A 23,659-nucleotide genomic window follows, 5' to 3' on the forward strand; every position below is an offset into this window, starting at 1 on the left:
AGGGCCATGGGGAAGCCAACTGCAAGGAGCCAGCTGGGGCGAGCATTGGTGAAATCTGTGAATCAGTGCAGAGACAGCTTCTAACAATAGCCTTATCATCAATACCCATGTTTGCACCAGGAAAGAAACAGGCAGGAATGCACAGGTTCAACTGTATTTTCCTACATGTTGCTTATTTGGGAGAAAAACACATCACCCACTGTACCACCAGGGTCCTTATCCCCACACACACACACACACACAGATTTATTGTTTGCCAATTGCAAATTGCTCACAAACACGGGGGCACTAAATTTAGGTTGAAGAGATGTTTCTTTGTTTGAAAACAAAACAAACAAAGCAAAATAATTACAGGAGTACTGCAAGTGAATACAATAAAAAGTCAAAACAGAGGCAAAATAACACTTTTCATGTCTAGAGCTCAAGCATTTCTGCAAAGCTGGATCAGGGTCAGTGTCTCCTCCTTGCTGAAAGGGGAAAAAAAAGCACTCTAATCCATACTAGAGGCTCCTGGTAGAATTCAGAAAACCTTCTGAATTTCTTACCTCTGCAGACCCCACTGTAAAAATTTGAGGTGGGCATGGAAATTTTGAGACAGATTTTCTTCTCAGCATCATGCAATATAAAATACAATTCTTGATTTGCTTAAAGGCTTTGCACGCCAACAGAAAGCAGCCAGAGCCAGTCCTAAAATCTAACACCAAAAATCCACATCAGGCAAGGCCCATGTGACGCATTCCTCAAGCCCACACCAGCTCTTCCATGCTGATTCTTCCCTACTGCCAAGACATGATATTCCATTTGCCACTTGGAGCTGGTGGGAATGCTGTGCAAGCTCCCAAGATTTCTAGCAGCCTCCAACCATAACAGCACTCCAGACAGTGAGTTTAGTAAACTGCTTTCAGCTTTGAAACTCTACCCTGAAATACATTAAAAGCCCAAATCCTTGTTTTCTGCCTGTAAACACAGAGGTGAGCACTGATTTGGGGGGGATGTAGAAAATGACCACCCAATGCCCCTCTGGCTGTTTCCCATGTGTTCCTAATATGTGTCCATGAGTCCCTCACCTTCAGCAAATCCAGTGCTGCCAGGGAAGGAGCTGGCTGAGAGGTGTGTTGGGATGCTCACAACAAACTCCAGCTCATGGCAGCGCTGTGGCAGAAGAAAAAATCTGCAGAGAGACAAGTGCATTTTAAGAAACAAGGGCAACATCATTAAAACTATTTCTTGTCCCCAAGTGACCAACTAAACTGTTGGGAGTGCAGACAGGAGCTCACATGCTCAGCATGAAGCAGCTACTTGGTGTCTCTGCAGAATAATGCAGCTGAAAAATCACTGTGGGGACTCGTGGCTCGACAGAAATCTGCAGGGGAGGCGTGATCTGACATGACAGGAGCTGGATGTCTAGGAGCAGCACCACCACCAGGGAAGAAGAGCAGATTCTGGGAACACTGGATGTGGGTTAAAACTCAGGGAAACTGGGTCTAGCTGTAAGGACTTGCTGCTGCAGGTTGGGGTGCTTTGGTGCGCTGGCCTTTCCTCTGGAGCTCAGGAATTGCAGCTCTGGGGAGCCTGGGGTATGACCCCCTCAGACCAGCCTGCTGCTGGAGATTTAGGAAATAACAAGTATGGGAAACATCCCACTGACCACAGAGTGTTGGCAGTGCTGGGCAGCAGATCCCACCCAGCTGATGCTTGGTTAACCAAAGGGGTGCTCACAGCACAGGCACAGGGCTGAGAGCTGTACAGCAACAATTGCTCTGGTCGTCCCTGAGTTTACTTTGTACAGACAAAAGCATCTCTTTTCTTTATAAGTTCCTCAGTCCAGGATCAGACACTCCAGGTTAATTTTGCTCACAGACCATTTTGGTTTTAAGTCTTCTAAAAATTTCTTCACTAACACATGCATTCTCAATTTATTTATTTCCTTGATTTTCTCAACAGATACCAGGAGGTTATATTCAAACCTCATGTGTGGTATTAGCTCTTTGTCAATATTTAAATTATTATGGGACCGGTGTGGTCTTGAAAATGAAAAATTAGGTTAATTGTTTGACCAATTGAATAAAGCAGAGCAGCCTCTCTGTGATCTGAACTCAGGCCTGTGTTCTCTGACAGGGAGGAGATGTTTTTTGTTCGTGTCACTGAGGCAACTTTCCCTCACGCATCACTAGCTAGCCCCCTGGCATCAGTGCATGTGCTATTGCTGTCATTCCCTTACCTGCATGTCACCACCCTCTTGGTCCCCAGGGCAGGAGCTGGCAGCCTGTCTGCTGCCTTCAGCAGGTACAGCTGGGTGCCAGGCATGAATCCTGATCCTTGAATGTTGCCTCTGACTCAGCATGGACCCCACGATTAGTGCTTGGGAGAGGAGCACCTCGAGCCATCCCTTCACATCAGTGACTCCCAAATGACTCACGGTGATGAGCTGGCACGGCTCTGTTAGAGACTTTTGGGGAGCAGTGTGGGCCTGCCCACTCCTGCACAACCCTCTCCTGTGCCCAGCTACATGGGCTGTGCAGAGCAAGAGCTAAAGACACTCCTGAGCAGTGCAGGTCAGCAGCAGCCCCCAGGCAGGCATCTGGGGTCCTGGGGGGAAGCTGAATGTGGGTCCTCCCTGACAGGAACCCCTCTGATACCTGGGTCTCTTTGACTGGAAGTGGTCTCTGTTGAGTGGAAAGGGTCTCTACTGATTTTTCAATATTAACAGAATAGTCTAGTCACCTTCAAAAGTCTAAGGGGCTAAAGCTCCTTGAATGAGTAAAGGGAAAGGTGAAACAAAGCTCATGGTAGCAAAAATGCTGCAGACAGACTGGAAGTGATGCACAGAATGCAGGTAGGGGATTCAGACAGCCCAGTGCCACAGCTGCCTGTCATATGGGTATCAGCACATGCACCTGCACACCACCTCTGCAGCAAGAGAAACATAAACCAAAATCACAGAATCATAGAAATGTTCAGATTGGAAAAGATGTCCAAGTCTAACCATTAACCCAGCACCACCACCATGTTTACAATTAAAGTGTCCTCAACTGCCACATCCACACACTTTTTCAACACTTTCAGGGATGGTGACACCACTACTGCCCTGGACAGTCTGTTCCAATGCTTTGCAACTCTTTCAGGGATGAAAGTTTTCCTAATATCCAAACTAAACCTCTGGCACAACTTAAAGCCATTTCCTCTCACCCTGTCTCTTGCTACTTGTGAGCAGAGACTGACCTCCACCTGGCCACAGCCTCCTTTCAGGGAGCTGTAGGGAGTAATAAGGTCTCCCTTGATCCTTCTTTTCTCCAGGCTAAACAACCCCAGTTCCCTCAGCTGCTCCTCATAAGAGATCTTTTCTGGACCCTGCACCAGCTCTGTAGCTCCTCTCTGGACTCCAGCACCCCAGTGTCCTTTCTGAAGTGAGGGGCACAGAACTGGGCACAGCACCCAAGGTGCAGCCTCACCAGTGCTGAGTGCAGGGCGCACAATCACTGCCATGGCCTTGCTGGCCACACTACTTCTGATACAAGCCAGGATGTCGAATGTAAAAGAAGAGAAAACAGAAAAAGAATGCCTTGACTCTATCTTTCTCCTCATTCCTGAAGATGACAACTGATCTACTATGTTTTTTTATTGTATTTGCAGGGACCCCCATGAAAGGGAGGAATGAAGGATCTGACTCCATGTTCTTAGAAGGCTAATTTATTACTTTATAATACTACATTTTATTAAAGAATACTATACTAAACTATACTAAAGAATACAGAAAGGATACTTACTCAATGCTAAAAAGCTAATAATGAAAACTCGTGACTCTTTCCAGAGTCTCGACACAGCTTGGCCCCAATTGGCCAATGAGTCAAACAACTCCCACCAGAATCCAATGAAACAATCACCTGTGGGTAAACAATCTCCAAACACATTCCACATGTGAGCACAACACAGGAGAAGCAAATGAGATAAGAATTGTTATCCTTTTCTCTGAGGCTTCTCAGCTTCCCAGGAGAACAATCCTAGGAGAAAGGATTTTTCAGAGAATGTGAATGCTGCATTTTCTATCAAAAAAAACTCCTATGCCCCTCAAACTACAAGACATAGTTTGCTGGGAAGCACTGGCAGGAGCCATCCTGGAGCTTGTCCTTTAACTCTTCATCACAAGAAGAACACGATCGCTGCTGCTCCTTGGTTACCAAGGCTGCAAAGGTGATATGGATGGGGAATGGTTTTTCACACTCTGAGGGAAATCCCCACTCAGGGATCCACCTCAGTGTACTGGTGATGCCCTCCCCTCCTGTCAGTGCCCTGCTGTTCCTGTGAGGCCTCTCCCAGCCCTCAGCTTCAGCCTGGAGAGCCGTGTCTGTCAGTCCTGGTGCTGCAGCTGCACATCCAGCTGTGCTCATAGCTGAGCTTGCTCAAAGCTCTGTCCTCATTCACAGCTGCTCATCACAGCATGGGCACTGTTCTGCACTTGCAGGGGTTCACTTTGCTTCCCATGGCTCAGGGAGCCCAAAGGATTTGGGCATTTCACTCTGCATTGTGCTGCTACCATCCAGCCAGGCTCTGACAGACAAGCACTGGCAAAACTTGTGCTGTTGCTGGTGCAGCACCCACTCTCACCCTTCTGTATTGTTATTACAGTAAATAACCAGAGACACCATAATTTCTCTGAAGCGGCTTTAGGCTACAGCCTTTTGTCCCAGTAGGCCTTGCCAGCTGGCAGCCAGCAGCTGGTGGCAGGTTGAGCTGCCCTTTCATTTGGGTAAGGTGAGTTTTTGAGGATCTCGGAGCTGGGAGCACAGCTTGACACAGCAACGCCTTCCAGTACTGGGCAGGCTGGCAAGCCAGACCATGGGCACCCCAAAAGCCCCAGAGCAGTGCTGGCTGGTGCAGGTCCCTGCTTGCAGCATGAGGGCAGGGGCTTCAACCTCCTCCCATGGATGGTGGGCTGCAGGGGGACCCTGCCAGGTGGACTGAGCTGTTTCCCACTGAATGTAGAGCAGCACCAAGCTGCCAAATGGCCATGTGAAGCTATTTATGAAAATGCTGAGTGAAAGACATAAAAGGCTTCTTTAACCAGCCTGCCTTACAAGCGATGTAAACTCTGTGTGGCAATGAGGGAAGCAAACCCCACCAAGGTTTTGTTTGCTGGGATGTGCAGGACTCTCCTGCCTGGAGCAGGGTTGTCCTACACAGCATTCCTTCGCACACCATGAGGCTCCTCACAAAGGCAGGGGCTGCCCAAATCAGACCCTGGGCCCTGGGGAGAGCCTCTGCAGGTTTGCTCACGTGTGAAGCACACGAGGGGAAGTCTGGAGGCACTTCAGCCATGTGTTGCACTGCAGCAAGTAATGTAAGGAGCTGATGTGCAGGGATTGTAATGCCTTGGGAGGCTTGGGAAAAAGTCTCCCTCATGTTTTCAGAAATGATGATGTGTGTTCTATCCATCCACTCCTCATCAAATGCTGTCAAAACTTCTGCCTGCACATCTCTGTTCTTCCACATCCATACTCCACCACAACCCACTGGCCACCAGCCTTTGTCACAAGTGGACTTTTGCTTTCTTTTCTTCTTTTAAATGTGAAGCTGTTGACAACCAGCTTTCTGTCTGAAAGGCAAATGGTGACTCACAGCCCTTCCCACCTCTGCATCCAGGAGAGAGCTGCTCCCTTGGAGTGGCACTCTGCAAACAAACCATGGGGGATGGGGAGAGATCCCATCATTCTATCAACACATTCTCTCTCCAGGAAATTTAAGGCTTCCAGCTGTTTTAGAAAAATGGGCATTTTTATTAGCAAATTCTCTTGTCCTGGAAGCAACTCTTTTAATTTGCAGCTTCACATTCATCAGCAATGTCCCTGACATGCGAAACCATCATAAACTGCACCAAGCTCCATCGTGCTCTGGGCCATCACCTTCCCAGCTGATGCTGCAGCAGAGCTGCAGCTTCCCCTTTCCTTTCCCCTTCCTCCTTCTTGGTTTTCAGTCTGACCCCAGTCCTACACTTTATTTTATAGACAAGCAGACTTTCCCTGGGTGGAAGGGAGGGAAAGGCACATCTGGGGCTCAGGATGGGGGAGTCTTCATAAGTTGTATAAATCAGGGGAGGCAGGAACAGACAAATTTGCATCAGGTCTTTTATCCTCTGACCACATTCCCACTGGAGAAGGTAAAGTGTGTGAGGACACACTGCCCAAATGATGCTGTACCATATGAGCTGGATCCCTGTGTGGGAAGAAGAGGCAACAGAGAACGGTTGATATGGCTGGCTAAGACCATCTAAAAGGCTGACCTTTTATTTAATTTTTATATTTCTGTGTTACTGCCTGCCTTTATTTGCTTGCTGCCTTTCAAAATCAAAACACCAATTGTGTCCTGCTGAATTAGCCCTCATTAGAGCACTGGAACCACCACAGCAGCAAGTGTCTGTCCAAGGAGGGTTTGCTGAAGAATGCTGTCCTGCCAGGTTGCCCTGGCAGGGATGAGTCTCCTGGCCAAAGGAACATTTGCTTTGTGCCCCAAAGAAACCCCAGACAAAGGGAAATGTGAGTGAACCCGCACATCTTCCACTCACACTCAGCCTTCCTGCAGCTCCTCAGGAGAGAGGAGGGCAGCTTCTGCATTTACCTGCTGGGTTATTGAGGGAGACAGAGCACCTCTGATCCTGTGGCTGTCATTCCACACCTCCTGGTGTTTGCTGCTGGGAGAAGGACTGAAGCAACTGCCTCCTCCCAGTCACTGCACAGGGCATCTTAGGTGTTTAGAAAGCACCAAGGGCTGTGCTCTGGAAGTGCCTGTTGAGTCCTGTATTTTCCTGGCCTCTTGGTTAAATCTGCCATGAGAGAATTAAATGAGGCAAGGAATCTTCTAAAGCATTTATGTTGCGTTTTGCCCTTCTGTATATTACAAATTGCACATTTTGGGACAGGAGTTAGCATGTCAGATTGCTTTTCCAAATAATTATGCATGATACACTCCCTCAGCCAGCCTCTGGTGACTCAGCAGGAGGTAAAGCTTTGAATAGGAAGGAAAAAATCTCTCAGACACATTTCTATGGGCTCTGTGCAGCCACCAAACAAACATCAAGTCTAGCCTTTTTGTACTGCTGTCTGGCTGCTGAATCCCACATCAGATGCAAGGAAGGGAGTTTTGTGACGAAGAAAGCTGCAGAAGATAGTCTGCTTTGGAGAGAAGAAGGGATTTTAGTGGTTTTGGTGCTGTCTCCTATTCCTTGTTTTGCTTTGCTGTTCTGAACCACCAGGTCCACCAAAATGACCTGCAGAGAGGGAAAATAATCTTCTTGAGGGTAGGGCAAAACTTTACAGCTGGATTTGTGGTGTAATGTTGTGTACTGGGGACGGCCCTGCTGAAGAAGAGCCCCAGCAATGGGGACTGTCCCCCTCCCGTGTCTCCCCGTGCTGTGACCGAGGGGCTGGGAAGGGACAGATCCCAGTGAGCACCAGGGCGTCCCAGCTGTGCTGCTGGAGCTGGCAGTGGGGCTGGCACAAAGCTGCATCAGGGGAATGCCCACCCAGCCATCTGGCTTTTGTTTTGGAGCCTGGCTGGGGAGCAGTGGGGTTCAAGTTTAATTAAGCAGTGCCTCAGAGAAAAAAGAGCCACCGAGAGTCTTGCTATCAGATGTGATTTCACAGGAGCCCGAGAGCATGACCTCTTTTTAAGCATCTTTATTTTTGCCTGGCTAATGAGCGTGTTGCCTCACAGAAAAGCAGATTCCCAATGGGAGGGATTGCAATATAATCCCTTTGCTCTGGCAGCAGTGCTGAAAGGGGGTGGCACAGGCTCAGGCACGCAGACCCAGCGGGTCTCATCCTGCCTTGGGGTCATGAAGTCTGATGGCTTTTCCAACCCATCCTTCTCTCACAAGGAGAGGTCAGGGCCACCAGGCCCCAGCCCACAGAGCCATGACATGCCCAGGAACATCCCCTGTCTGTCCTGTGTCCCCACCAGAGCCCCAGCACTGGAGAAGTGGTCACCAGGTGTGGCAGCTGCACTAGCAGGACCTGCAGGAGGAGTCACAGATTTCCATAGGAAACCAGAGCAGCAAATTGTTAGGAAAGCAAATAATCCAAAACAAATCCTTCTCCTTTATTCAGTAATGGCACACAGGCACAGAACAACAGTGGGGCCAAATCTCTGCAAGTTTGGATGCACAAATCCCTTTTCTTACTAATGAGAGCAAAGTGACACGTGAGCTATGACATGTCTGGTTACAAGACCCCATTCCCTTGATCAACAGGAAAATCCAGTCTAGGGACTCTTAATATGGGAGGATCAAGAGCCAACTGAGATATAGGAGACTGGGAAAAATGCAAGGCTTGAGAGAAAAAAAATCCTGCTTAATTAATCTTTTTTTTATATGGAAAACTGTATACTTGGAGAAGAAATGTAGAAGAAACATTCTTGTAAATTAGTTTTGCTCAGAGTGAACAGTGAAGGTTAGAGAAATGTTTAACACGACATGACTGCTGCCATTCTCAGCTCTTCAAAATGTTTTCAATAACTAAAATATTTCAAATTAAGGTCTTTTATTTCAAACCTTCATGGTATCAAGCAATTAAAATGCTTACAGACTCTCAGCTTCAATACCTAATTTAATTATGGTTTTGGCTGCTGTTGTATCAGCTGCCTCACAGACACTATGGAGAGAGAGCAAATGTTAATTTTTCAAGCTTTTGCTCTATTCTCTTAAATTTGTTGATATCTTGTGGTAGGATACAGCCTTCTTTCTTACTTAAAAAACAGCTAGATGGCTCCTTTTAATTTTTCAGCATTTTCCTTTCCTTAAGTTAGAAATATATTAGTAGGCAACACATGTACAAGTACCTAGCATATAGTAGTCATGTCTCTCACAGTTTGAAAATAAAAACTGAAACTCAGCTTTGTAAATGTATCCATCAGCTCCTCTGTTGAGCTAACTGCATAAATCATATTTTCACCCATAAAGAATTAAAAACCCAATAATTCTTATAAGCAGCATAACTACTGAAATTATTTGAATTTCCTAAATTTGATGGGTTTTCAAAAAAAATATTTTCCTCCTTAAGCCTTTAAAACTTCCAGAGATTTTCCATGTCTAGGCAGAACAAGATTTCCCTGTGAGACCCCTGGCATCACATATTCACACACGCCAGCCATCTTTAGCCCTGATGTCCCCAAACCAGCCCTGCTCCTGAAGCCAGGGGAGCATTTTGTCTGCCTTCCCCCAGGGCCTCCACTCACCCTGCCCACCTCTTCACCACCACCTCCCTCCATCCCCAGGCACCTTGGGAAGGGGTTTGGTGTCATCAGGGGATGCTGGCTGCTCTCCTCTCCCATGAAATCCAGCTGGAAAGCAGGAGCCACAGACCTGCTGAGAAATGCCAGTTTTGTGGGAGGGTTAAAAGGGGCTAGCTCCCTCCAACCAGCTGTACTGCAGGCTTTTTGGATAAAAAACAGTCACCCTGGAGAGCTGTTTTGCAAAATTTCAGTTGAAGAGACTGTATTGCAGTGAATGCTGTGCCTTCCCCAGAAAAGGATTGGAAAGTCATCCTCGTTTCCATGGATACCCTGTAACAGGACTGAAAACAAAGCTGTACTTTTTGATATGGCTCCCTGAGCCTCCCTGTCTGTCCTTATGCACAGGGAAGGGACAAACAGCCTCTGCAGCATGAGGGGGTCATGTCACATGAAAATATCCACACTTGTGGCTGAGCAGGACTGGAAACTTTGTCAGGGCATCTGCCTTTTGCAGGGAAACCCCAAGGAGGCTGAGCAGCGCAGGGCTAGTTCTCCCCTCCCAATTAAATCTAGCTGTCCATGTTTTATATATGACCTTGAGGACCTATTTGATCAAATAGATTTTATTTCATTTCTCCATGCATGTCAGCATTACAGGGCATGCTGAAAAAACCACAGCAAACATAAATAAAATAGATAACACTTTGTGGGCATCACATAACTGGTGATATTCCCTCTGTTGCCAGCGACATAAATCTGCAGCAGCCGGGCTCTGGGTTGTGGTGAAATGAGGCTGCAGGCACAACCACATGGCCCCAAACCACTTGTGAGTCCAGCTCAGTTCTGAGCTTCTCCTTCCAGCAGAGATGCAGAAATCCAGCTCCTTACCCACTGGAAAGGGCTGAGGTCCAACATTCCCAGCTTTACACATCTCTGTGCTTGCTCATTCCCAGTTCCCAAGCACAATGGCCACTTTTAAGAAACCACACTCTGCTCTGTGCCAGGCTGCTTGCTGCTCTCTTTCTTCTCCCTCAAGAAGATGTTCCACATGAGTTGCTGCAACCTTGATGCTGATGAGTACAGCTAAGAGAGGGTCAGCTATTTTACTCTTCAGTGGCCTCATGTAGACTCCATCCCAGAAATATTCCTTGCAGCAGTGCTGCAAACCATTTCACAGACAGTCACATCTCATTATTCACCAATGTGTCTCTCATGCAAGTGCTCACAGAGCTGTAGAAGTCCAGATTCTGTTGTGCCAGCTGCTGGCCAGGGCAGAGCTAAACCTGCTGGCACCCTACTCCTAGCACATGCTGAGCCACAACACTGCCTCCCCAGTACTGCTGTATAGTAACAGCAGGGCAACCCTGATGAAGGGGAGAAATTATGCATCTGACTCCATCTTATCAGAAGGCTCATTAATTACTTTATTATATTATTCTATATTACACTGAATCTAAACTGAACCTGCACAAGCACTCAACTCCACTGCCCAGCAGCTCGTGACTGTCAGCCAACAGCCCAACACACACACCTGGATTCAACTGGTCAGTGAATCAGAACACTCACACCAGAATCCAATTACCAATTCCCTTCAGGTAAACAATCTTCCACAATTCATTCCCCTTGTTCCAAAACACAGGAGCAGTAAATGAGATAAGAATTGTTTTTTCTTTCTCTGAGGTTCAGAGAATGTGAAGCCCAGAAAATCCTTGGGAAGTTGTGCCTTGCTTTTCTCTGTGAAGAGAAATACAGCCACACTGCTGTGCCTTGTCTTGGTCATCTGTGATGTTATTTGGAAAATAAAATGAGAAAACAAGGGGTATACTAATGTTAAAAACAGAGAGATGTCAATATTGGTGGTATGTGAGTACTGCAATAATCCTTGGAAGAAGCTATTGTGTTGTAAGGAGCTTTGTTTATTCTGTTGGATGGGAAGAAGCTTTGTGTGGATGTAGAAGGACCTGATGGAGCTTGAGCCCTCGTTCCAGCCAGGGATTCTGTTCCAAGCTTGGCAGCCCACCCTAGGGCTCATCAGTCTCAGATCTTCAGTCTGAAAATCCCTTGGGAATTGGGAAGAACAGCAAGAACCAGAGCCCACAGCACAAGTACCCCACTGCTTTACCCTAGCGTTCGACCTAGACTTGCAGGAGGGCAAAACACTTAATGAGCAGAAGTCAGCACAAGGGAGGGAGACAGAGAGTTAACTTAATATTCAAGATAACAAGTGTAAAGTGTAGCTTGCAGAGATTTTCTTCCAATATTATCTCCTGTCATTTAGGAATTGTATGCACACAGAGGCCTGCACGAGATACAAAGTGGTGGGAGGTGGGTTTGGCATGGGCTCCAACAGATGCATTACACACGCAGGGAAGAGGCACCAAGTCAGCTGCTCAGATCAGCCCTCACAAGTGCCAATAGAGTCTTTATACCATGCCATTAAGCATTCACTGTGCACCATCTGGACTGCAGGAAAGCTAATTTTGGAATGTTTTCAACACAGCACTTTATAATCTCTGGTGCATTAGTTTCCTAGTTACCTGCAGGGCAGTTTTGCAGGATTCAGAGAGAAATGGTAAAAGGCACAAACAAACTCAGTCTGCAGCTAGGTGATTTTAAGTCCTCCATCCTGGACTCATGCAACCCCTAAGGTCTCTATCACTGGGAAGCTGCAGAGTGCCCCAGCCCCAGTGGATAAGCTCTCCTTTTCCAGCCAAATATTGGAATTTCTTTTCTTAGTACTTTTTTGCACATAGCTGATGTTAGCCAAACCTTCATGACCAGTAACAATGGAGACAGAGACCAGAATCCTAAATGACAGAGTGGAGGAGGACGAGGAGGAGGAGGAGGAAGAAGCCAGCAGGTGGACAGGGCTGTCTGTGCAATCAGTGTCTCTTTGGACTGTTTTGGGGTTCCCCAGGCTCCAGTGGTTTCCTGGCTGCAGTAGGCAGTGTTATTTGTTCCTGCCTGCCTGGGCATGGTCCCTCTCTCCAGGCATGCAGCCTGCACTGCCCCATACCGGCACCACGGGTCACCCTCTGCCTCCCCTCTGGATGGAGGGAGGCTGCTGGGACAGCTGAGGAGCAGCCCGTGTGGATTGGATCTGCTCTTCCAACCTGAAAACAGGTGTTTTCCTTTCGTTCCTCTGAGCACAGGGGAGCACTGCAAGGAGCCCCAGCGCTCGGCTTCCCTGCAGGACACTCAGTCTCAGGTCTGCAGGCAGGAGCCCTCCTGCCCTTGCTCTGCTTTTGTAATCAGAAAAGCTCTGGTTAACCCACCTGATTTATCCCTGCTCAGGCCAGGTAGAATAATGCTTTCCTTAGGTTCTTGTCTGCAGCTTTTAATAGCTAAAGGCATTTGGCTGCTCTTCTGCTGGCTTGGACCCACTGCTACATTAGTGAGATCTGCAATTTCATGGAACCTTCCCCTCCCCAGGATGGTCATTAACACCTGCAGAGCCATAGCTGTGCACATAGGCACCCACACATCTTTTGGGAGAAAAACACCTGAAAATAGGTGTCCGGTTCCTCGGCTGTTCCAATGGCGTGGAAAGGCTCGGGATGGCCTTGGGGCAGCCCGCACTCCAAAGGATGAAAGGAGTCTTCAGGTTTTTCGGTCTTCAGTGTTGTTTATTAATTTTTATCTACAATATTTTCCCCCGGCCCGACAGAGGTCTGCACAGCAAGCCAGCCATGAGCACGCTGACTGCCCTCGGGGCGGTCACTTATCTTTATACTAAAAACTACTTATAAGATATTTACCTTTTGCCCCCAATACCTTTCACCCTTATTGACAAGTGCACATTCACTAAGAACCAATCCCAAAGTGCCACCATCACCATAGAAGATGGATGACAAGAAGAAGAAGAAGAAGGACAGGACACGCCCTAATTCCTCCATCTTGTCCCCATAGAACCCCCCTGTACCGAGATTCTAAAACCTGTGTTTCACACTATAATTAATCTATCCCTTCACCATTTATCCCCGTGTGATCCCCCCATCCTCATACAGCTGTTACATCCTGTGCAGGATCAAAGTCCAACCACCAAACACTTCTGGCAACGTTCCAAGACTCCGAGCCCCCCAAGGGTTGTCTCGGTGACTCTGCACATCAGGACTGCTGTGCTGAGTTCCCACAAATAGGGACTGCACATATAAAATGGCCACGTCTCACATATTAAGTGGGTTTAATAACCAATAACATTTTGAATAAAAATTTCTTGCGTTTAACAAAATTTTCTATATATTTTCACAGTAGTAGAAAGAGTTGTCAAGGTAAAATGTTATGCCTTTCTCTTTTTCTAGCTTCTTTGCAACAGTGTATTTGCCTTTTTTCACTTCACATGTAAGGAAGCCCAAATCTGGCTTTAGCTAAGGAAGGCTTGGGATTTTTATCCAGCTTTGAGCTGTTGTTTTGTGCTGACTTCTCCTTGGAAAGACTCAGCTCCTCCCTTCCACCTCAGAAACTTCTTTAATTTTTAGGCATAGAAAAACCTTCACAGTGTGCTTGGCTGCTGTCAGTGCCACAGATGTGTCCTTTTTGGCACACCAGTGTGAGGGCAGTGGGGAGGTTTTGCCCTCTGCGCTGGTGCAGAGGGCAGGTACATGGAGAACACTCTGTCCCTGAGGTGGGGGTCTGGGGGAGCACCCTGCATAGCCACAGCCTACCCTGGTCCCTGGTTGTTGAGGTGGTATCTCCATTCCAAAAGCTGATGCAGTGATATGAATCCCTTGAGTGCATATGTGTGAGTAAATATAAAAATAAACTGAAACATGGTTGTCCAAGGCGTATAAGGAAGCAGCAATACAAGTCAATAAGTTGTCTCCTATTAGAATTGCTCCCATCCTAGTGTTATGATTAAGTCATGGATAAGTCAAAACCAACTGCTCATAAGATGTAACATCAACCTTCCTCCGGATTCCCCTTTTACCTGCACAGGCACTGATCCCCTTGGCTGGGTACAGCACTGGAGAAAGATGAGCTGCATTCTTTCTCAGGCATGGACAGGTCCGTGTCCACACTGGGGGAAGCTGGGGGAAAGTCCTGTATTGAGGGCTGGTTGGCAATATCATGAGAGTTTCCCAATTCAGTTAATCAGAAATTTCATTATAGCATCCAGGGTTTGAGCAACCACCCCAGACTGCAAGATGTTCTTCAAGAGAGGAGGTGCAGCTTTATCATTTTAATGTTGGCAAAGATAACCTCCACTTACCTCTGCACTAAACCCCCATAGGTCACCCCAGCCCTTTTCTACCTGACTCAAAACACACTCACACCCACTCAGTCCCTACCCAGCACCAGTCACATCCCTGTGCACACATCTCTGTGATTTCCAGATCTGAATAATTTTATGGGTCTCCCTGGTGCTTTTCCTGCTTTTCCCTTCCCCTTGGAAATTGCAAAAGGGAAATCAGAAGCAGGAAACTGTCAATTAGCATTGCTAAAAAACCAGCCTAACAAGGCTATCATCAGCTGGAAATGAGATGCTTCCCATACCAGCAGCTGCAGGCTACTGGGGATACAAATGTTTGTATCAGTCTTCTCAATGGTAAATTATGCTGGTCCTCACCTGGTGTGGGTTAAGGGGAAGGGTCTCTGTTGCCCTGAGGCTTGCTGGAGTCTGTGGTCATTGGATACCCTTTCCCCCAAACCTGCAACTGCAAAACCACCCACAAGATGATAACCACAGCAGAAAAAGCAGGGAGACATGATGCAAAAAGTTTGCCCATGAGGGAAACTGCAGGGGAGCATAGAGTTTTACTAAGAAACCTTAGTATGGCAAAAGATGAGAGAAAAGGTCTCTTTCTCACTGTTTCAAGAAGTCCTACTGTTAGTTATTTTGTCTTGGTCCTCCTACTACCCAAACCTCATCTTTCGCTGAGACAAGGTAGGTATAAAAAGCTCTTTCACAGCCAGCATTTCTCCCAGGGATGGTCAAACCTTGCCCAGCCAGAGAGGGACAATCTGGGCTTGTCTGCATGAGCAGCTGCACTTATTAACCACATCAGTGCACTGAATAGCCACCAGTCATCCACCAAGCATGGACACACTTCCCTCAGTGCACTCAAACACAAGGATAACATATCAAAAGGGGAATCACTATGCTTCCATAAACTATATCTGTATTTTATGTGTTAGCTGGGTGGTGGAACCCTCAGCTTCTGCAATATCTGGAGAAACTTGTGGATGCAAAGTGGAACACAGGCTTGGACCAGTTCACAGTGAGACCCCCACATACCTCTGCCTTTGAACCACTGCCAGTGGTGAGGGATGCAAAGCCACTGTGCTGGCTTCACATTATGTGTCTTGTGATGGGGGGGCTGCATTTCACATTCACCTTACTCCTGTGACAGCTCTCCTTTGCTGTCATCACCTGGGGCTGCAGGTATGGGGTGAAACAAATGACCTTCAGAGTCTAATAAATGGCTCAGGAGATGCTGGAGCGGCAGCTGACCAATGTTCAGAGACTGACCTTGCAAAATGAGGCATGGAAATGGGTCAGATTTCCAGTGCAGAAAGTACTTCCTCAGTTTGTGGTTGTTTTCTTTTTTTCTCGATGTGTAAATTCTGTCTAAGGATGTGGAAGGTCTGGGGCAGAGCATTAGCACATTGTCAGCCTAATCACACAATAAAACCTGCCACTGTGAAGCCACAATAACCATTTATGGAGAGAGATGATGCTGAAAAAAAGGTTGTTTACAGCTTAGCATCTCCTCTGTCTGAAAATCACCCAAAGAGAGGAAGGAACTGAGAGAGGATGCATTTGGTGATTTAATGTTTAAATAAGAGCATGAAATGGATATTTCTGTCTCCACTCAAGAGGGTTCAAGATTTGATTCCTCAATCTCCCTGCAGCCACCTTTATGGGATGAGCACATGGGCCCATGCCCTGGGTGTCTCCTGAAATGGGTGCTAGCAGATGGGAAAAAATCCATGGGAATGGGATGCTTGTCCCACTTATAACAGTAGTGGAATGGGGAGAGGTAAACCCACATTTTCAATTACTTATTTCATCAGGATTGTGTTATTAGTGTCTACATAATGGATGAGTCCATCCTGTCAATGGCTTTAGGAAGGGCAGGCATTGTGGAAGGAGCAGATCCCAATTTTCATTTCTATTTCCAGCACTTTGTAAATCTATGCACTCCTGGTCAGTGTAGGTTCATACCCACACAGCTGTGCAGCTGCAGTAGCAGTAACACACCACCAGCCTGGATTTTACATGGATCAAAAGCCTTTGACAAGGTCCTCCAAAACACCCCTCTCTGGATGGAGAGAGATGGATTCAGTGGATAGACTGTTGGGTAGATAAGAAAGTGGTTGGCAGACACATTCAGGGGATTGTGGTCAACAGCTCAGAGTCCTGATGGACATCAGTGACCAGTGCCCATATTGGGACCAGGGTTATTTAGTATCTGCATTAATGACATAAACAAAGGGATTGAGTACACACTCAACAAGTTTCCAGATGGCACAGAGCTGAGTGTTGCTGTTGACACACCTGAGGGATGGGATGCCGTCCAGAGGGACCTGGACAAGCTCAAGAATTGGGCCCATGGGAATCTCATGAGGTTTAATATCAACGAGTGCAAGGTACTGCACCTGGGTCAGGGTAACCCCTGGTATCAATCCAGGCTGGGCAGTGAACAGATCCAGAGCAGCCCTGCTGAGAAGGACTTGGGATGGCATTCTGAGCCATGCATAATTTAATCCCTTTAGAATTATGAGCTACATCAATAGTCAAAGAAATAATATCCTATGTATTTTGATTAGTTTAAAGAAATTGATACCTCCTTCCAATTACTAGAGCTATTGGTATCTAGCTCCTATATAAAGAAACATTCCTTAATTTCCAAACAAATTGTACGTTTGGGCTAATCAGCCCTTGTACAGCCTCTGCAAGGTAAATAATTATGATCAATGCAGAGTAGCAGGGAGCATTTAGAGGCACAGAAATAAAATAAAAACTATGAATCACAGCAGTTGAAATAAGAGTGTCAGGGCTTCCCATGCCACCTGCAGCACTGTGCCCTTCCTTAAAAAATCGAATATAGGTGCCCAACTGCATTGCACATGCACCTGCCCTAGCCCCAGTGTTTGTTCCTCAGTGAGCTGTTTATTTTTGGTGTGATTCTGTGCATCCTCAAAGCTGCATCTGCAACAGGACCCCAGCAGCCCCGTGGATCAGTAACCCCCGGAGGAGTTAGGGCTATTCCAAAAGGCCTGGAGGGCCATGCCAGCCCAAACTGTGGCAGTGCCCTGAAATGTTTTTACCTGACTGCTTTTACCTGTCCAGGCAGTGCATAGCAGACTGCACAACACAAAATGAGACACTGCTGCTTTGATTAGTGTATGCTTTTCACTCTTTTAGACTGTTGAAAACAGTTGCTTCATAAATCTGGCTCTGGATTTATCTGCTTTCCTATTTATTGTGCAGCCTGCTGTGTCACTTCCTTTACATGTTGTGGTGCCTGGAACATATTATTTCCATAGTGTTTTTCCTGAAAGTGCTTTTTTCAATGAAATAGGCATGAGCAAGAGCAAGTGTGGTCTTGGGAGCTTTCAGACATTGTGTCTGCTCTAACATAACATCACAGCTGCTGAAATGCTACCCTCAAATCAGAACCATTACAGGCACCGGGGAAATTTCACCTAAGAAAGGCAATAAGGTTGTTATGGACACAGTACAGCCTGTATCTATCTACCATCACCTATTCACCAGTGCTGCCAGACAGTGAGCCCATTTTCTCCATCCTACCAGCTCTTGAGATACGTGTCACTCTGAGAGACTGCTGCTTGCCATAAGAGGTGGCAGCAAATAGACATGGCATGCCATCAGCCTCCCCTTCCGCGCTCCTGCTGCTCTTCTCCTCGCCCTCCCTTTACACCTCCAGCACCAAACCCATGCTGTGCAGCCATTAGCACCAGGGAAGACTTGTTCTGAGCACTTCCTGACACCATTTGCTACAAAGGTCAGTACCAAAGGTCAGAACATCAAAACCTGCCCAACTTTTCCCCATCTTCCTCAGAGCACAGCAGGGTTACTCAAATAAGCTTGTACCAAGAGTCTGCAGAAGGGCAGTGCCAGCATCATACTCATGAAGAAACACATCATGGTGTGGGAAAGTGCCAACATAATGATGGAAGATTTTTGAGCTGCCTCACTGAATTCTTCTGGAGGGATTTTTAGTTTATGCTGACTTCTCAAAGACTTTCCTGCCAAGGGGTCCAGGAAGGTGTTTTGCTGGATCAATATGCCACTACATAACAAAAGCAACACAAGGCAATTCCACACAACCCACACTGCACTGAGCGCAGAACTGCTCTTGATCCAGGCTGCCAAACTGGGACAGCACAGCTGAGCTGGAGCAGCAGTGCCACCCAGGAGAGGCAAGACCTTGTTCAGGGTGGCACAGGTCAGGAAGTGGTTAAAGAATATGTGGGAGGAGATGACCTGAAGGCTGGAGGATGTGGACTGGTTCTCTGCCCTCTGATGTGGGCAGGAGCACTTCCAGCAGAAGACCTTTAATGGAGTAGGGAACAGGAACAGGCCTAGGTCTCCCTCCACTTTTGCTGGTGAGAGTTTAGGGTGGGCAATAAACAGAAGAGTTTAAGGTGGGCAATAAACACATAAATCTGAAAATCTGATTAGCACTATGTCTTCTGTGGAGCTTTTTGGGAGCATCAAAGCAGCCACATGCTCCGTGTCACACCACTGCTCTTCCCTGGCAAGATGACCTTTGCTGGCAGTAGCTGACTTCATGTCTACCAATGGCTTTGTCCTTCATGTCCACCAACATTTCCTAAGCCCAGAAAAGCATTGGCTGGTGTGGGCTTCAGGAAAGGCTCTCCCAGCCCATGGATGTGGCATTTAGCTGGAGGCCCCATCCAGTGAGAAGCCACAACCTTGTCTCTCCCATGAGTGAGACAGACTCATTCTGTGCATGATGGCTTTCGGAAGCACTGTGCACATCTGGAGCAGCTGGAGACCAGCTCTGGAGAGAGTGATTTATGGAACCCCCACAGAGACAGAGAGTGCTTGGGAGCCAGAAAGCTAAAAGCCATTATCTACATTCCTAATGCCTTTAATCAGGAGGCAGATTCCCTTCTTCCAATGCTATTAGCTTCCAGGTAACACTGGGAGGATTAAATCCCTGCTCATGTGGGATAACTATCCAGAATACCCAAAGAAGCATGACAAAGAGCACAAAGCATGAGAAAAACATAACCCCTTCCACACACAATCCCTGCTTTCTCCTTGCCCAGGAGGAAATGTTGGTGTTTTAATGGGTAGAAAGCCTCACTTATCCTGGGAAGCTGCAGAAGGAGGCTCAAGCTCCTTGCTTTCCCTTGTCTCAGAAATCATTTCTCCCTGAACTCAGTGGGAAGACATCACAACACATGAAAACACAAATACTGCTGAGATTGCACCCAGGAACTTGCACATACTTTTGACAACCCTGTAGCTGTAGCTTACTGAAGGACAGTGTGGCACTGTGCATAAGGGGCAAGGGGATGCCCAAACCTCACCTGCACACTTTAGGGCTGTAATTGGAAAAGTGTGAAGAAACTTCAAGTAAGCATCGTCTGACACCAGCTCTCCTGGCTAGAAAGCTGGATTTGACACATAGCCTTGCCAAGCACCATTTGGCATCATCACACTGAACATTTTCAGGGGATCTGTGGCCAAAATTATAAACAGAAGGACATTATCTGGGCTGGACAAAACCCCAGGCAGGCCAGTGGCCCCCATTGTCCTTTGTAGGGTTCATGTTCATGCCTGCACCAGTGGCAGACACTGGGACAAATGAGGACACACACCTGGCATCAACCTCATAATCTCAGATCACAAAACTACTAATAAAATAAAATAGCATAAATTTAAAATGGCTATCCAGACCTTACTTTGAAGAGGAAAAGTGCTTCTTTTCTATGAGGCTCCAAAGATAATTATAATTAATTCTTAGTTCATGTTTTAACAATCAGCATTTAATGACCACTTGGAGCAAAAGGCTAACTGAAAATCATATGAATTGTGGCTGAAAATTTATGGCATGAGGCCAAACAGTCTGGTTCCACTGACTTGTACTACATTTTGGGACAGCTGTAAATACAAACACAAAAACCTAGTGGTTTTGTTCCATTTTATGTCTCAGACCAGACCACTAATTTTGACATCTACATTCATAAAGATTGTGCCCCCTAAATCAAACATAAGAATAAAGGGAAGACTAATGGAAATCTAATAAAACCATGACTTTTAGGGGAAATTACTTTTTTTGAATGCTAAAATTTATGATGGATGTTTCATCCATGGCTGGGAAGGACAAGAACAAAAGAGCTGTTCTTTCCCCAGCTAACCTCCAGAGTGTAACCAGGCTTTGCCAACAACAGACCTTCCCTTACACAGGCACACTTTTGGAATTCATACAACACAGGATGGCAAAGAAAACCTGCCCAGCTGCTCCCAGGCTGGGATTCACCTTGCCTTTGAACAGGGCATGTTGGCTCATGGGGACAGCAGCACTCGTGCAGGACTTGTGTGGTGCAGTGCAGGAGGATGAGCAGAGCTTTCTGAGGGTAAATAATATTAAAAATACATCTGAGCTGAAATTTTTGCATCCAAAACTTAATCCAAACTCGCCAAAAGTTCAAGGATGCTCAGGTCTGAGGTTCAGTCATGTCTCTGGAGACCTTAGAAACCCATTTACTGTGCAAAGAGAAAAACAGGAAGCAGAGACTGTGTCACCCCCAGGGCCTTTCCTCCAGCTGAGCCGACTGGTCCGGGAGAGATTGTTTTGGTTGCAGGCACAAACAGGAGGAACTTTGCTCTGCTCTTCAGTTACAGCTTTTTCTGTGGAGCACTGACCCCCTGACAGGAGGCAGAGCCTGATTGCAAGCTCTGAGCCCAGCTGATGGAAACCCAGGGGCTGCATCAATGGTATCTCACGCTCATAGGCATTTGCTTGAGGCATCTTTCCTCCGCAAAGGTTTTCACCTGGGCTGAACAAACAACTCAGTGGTTTTTTGAGGAGAACTGAGTTTTGGCCTGCCCTGTTGCTGGCTCTTGTGTCTTCTCTTCCAGGTGGCTTAAATATTCAGGTCATTAGGGTTTATCAGGAGGAAAACTCAGAAAATAGGACAACAAAGTGCGTCTTGAAAGTGAATTTATGAAATCCATATATGTGTCAAAATTGCATGTGAAGTCTAGAAACCACAGCACGCAATTCAGGAAGCTAATCAGCCAAGCTGTAATTGCAAACCCTTGCATCAGGCAGCTGAGTCATGAGATAAAGGGAGAGAATTGGGGATGAACAGCAAGAAAATCCACATTCTTGGCTTGGAGAGATGCAGAGCATTTCCAGTTCCCTTTCTGGCTGCTGTCAAGGCTTTGCAAGTAAATAACCAGCATGAATAATCTATGCATTTCATGCACACTACTCCCATAGAGTAGTTTTAATGTAGAGAGGGTTTAAGGGATTTTGAGAAAAACTGCTCAGAGCTGTTTCAAACAATTGCTAGGTATTAATGTCACATTGGCAAGTCCTGGTGTTTCCCTGATTTTTAGCAGAATAACATTTTCTCCTTATTAAGGGTTCATCTTCTTGCTCTAGCTGTAAAAATACTGGGGACAGATGCTAAATTGCAGGTAAATATGCTGCTGTGCTGGGGAATGGCCTTGTATCAGATATAATTGAGACAAACACTCTGGAAAGCCAGGAGGCTAAAAATTTTTCTTTCATTCAATCTGCTAAACAAGGGTTGCTGAATAAAATTAGGAAAAATTAGAGCTGATTCATGGGCTCTGGGCTGGCCAGAAGGGAAGTGAATGCATAACAAATACATTTTATAATAAGTAGTTCAACCAAGTCTAATATGAGAATTGCTCATGCCATGGCAGTGTGCCTTTATTCTTTCTCTGCTTTTGAGATATCACTGGAAGTATTTAGTTCTTCTCCCACTCTCTCCAGCTAATACTACAGGCTCATAATAACACATCTGCTAAGTTTCCAGTGTGACCAATCCCACATATGCAGAACCCTGTGTGTCTTATGGTTTCACAAGATCAGGATTACATGTTTTGAAAAACCCTTTTTCAAATGTGCAATTTGAAGTGATGGTTTCAGCCACTATTCTCTGTCTGAGCTAGTTGGTGGCTTGTGCTCTCCTGAAGAGCAGGGAAAAAACCTGCTCAAAATTACAACTTCTGTAGGGAAAGAAAATTAAATCCTCTTTAAGAAACTTCAGAGAGACCTTAACGGATGAGGGAAACGCTGTGGATGTGGTTTACCTGGACTTTATTAAAGCCTTGGATGCTGTTTCCCACAGTATTATCTTGGAGAAACTGGTTGCTCATGGCTTGGACTGATGTGCTCTTCCCTGGTAAAACAGTGGCTGGATGGCCAGGCCCAGAGGGTGGTGATGGATGGGTGATGGATGCAGTTACTCTAGTTGGTGGCTGGTTGCAAGTGGTGATCCAGGCTTGTGTTGAGGCCAGTTCTGTTTAATATCTTTATCAATGATCTGCATGAGGGGATCAAGGGCACCTTCAGTCACTTCACAGGTGACACCGATTTGGGTGGGAATGTGGATCTGCTGGAGGGTAGGAAGGCTCTCCAATGCTCACTAGAAATCTGGGAGAGCTGTCAGGGTCAAATGCAGCAATAAACCACCCAGCAATATCCAAAATGGTAAGTTTAGATAAATTTGTCTAATGGCCCTTGAGACACAGTTTCACAGCACCTTCTTTCTTTATCAATATCGAAGGCCTGTTCTGTCTTCTGCCAGCAACACCACGATGCAGCTGGACTGTGAAAGTCAAAGGAAGGTGTTCACCAGGACTGAGATGAGCAATGGGCCACATCAGAGCAGAGCTCAGCCTGCTCTGCCCCATCAGCTCCATCACAGGAGTGCACACACTCCCATGCCCCAGGCAAGGGCTGGCATCATGTGGCACAGTGCAAAGCAAGCAGTGCAGCCGCCTCCTGGAGGACATTAAATCCCCAAGGGTTGTCTTGAGTTCCCCACCAAAACCAACCTTGCTGTGATTCTCGGTTGTCTCATATGAGAGAGGTTTGCATCATGGCCTCTTGGTCATTGTGGGTGTGGTCCCCTTTCAGCTGCATTTATTTTTCAGGGTATCAAAGCTGATAGTCCCCAGGAATATCACAACAGAACACAGCTGTCAGTGCATGAGTGAGGTTTTAAGGCAAGCATACCCAAGTGGTGATGTTGACTCTGCAAACCATCCTTACCCAGAATTTTTGTCTCAGAATGTGGCCTCACCCCTTTTCAGACTTATTTGCCAGGTATTCCTGGGAAAGGGTTGTGCTGTTGTGACATGCCTGGAAAATCCCACATTTGCTCATGTTGGGAAGTCAATTACTGAAATATGGAAAGTGAGCCCAGGCTATAAGTGATTTTACAGTCTGCTTAACTG

This window comes from Ammospiza nelsoni, chromosome 3, assembly GCF_027579445.1.
Source record: "Ammospiza nelsoni isolate bAmmNel1 chromosome 3, bAmmNel1.pri, whole genome shotgun sequence".
In the NCBI taxonomy this organism is placed as follows: domain Eukaryota; kingdom Metazoa; phylum Chordata; class Aves; order Passeriformes; family Passerellidae; genus Ammospiza; species Ammospiza nelsoni.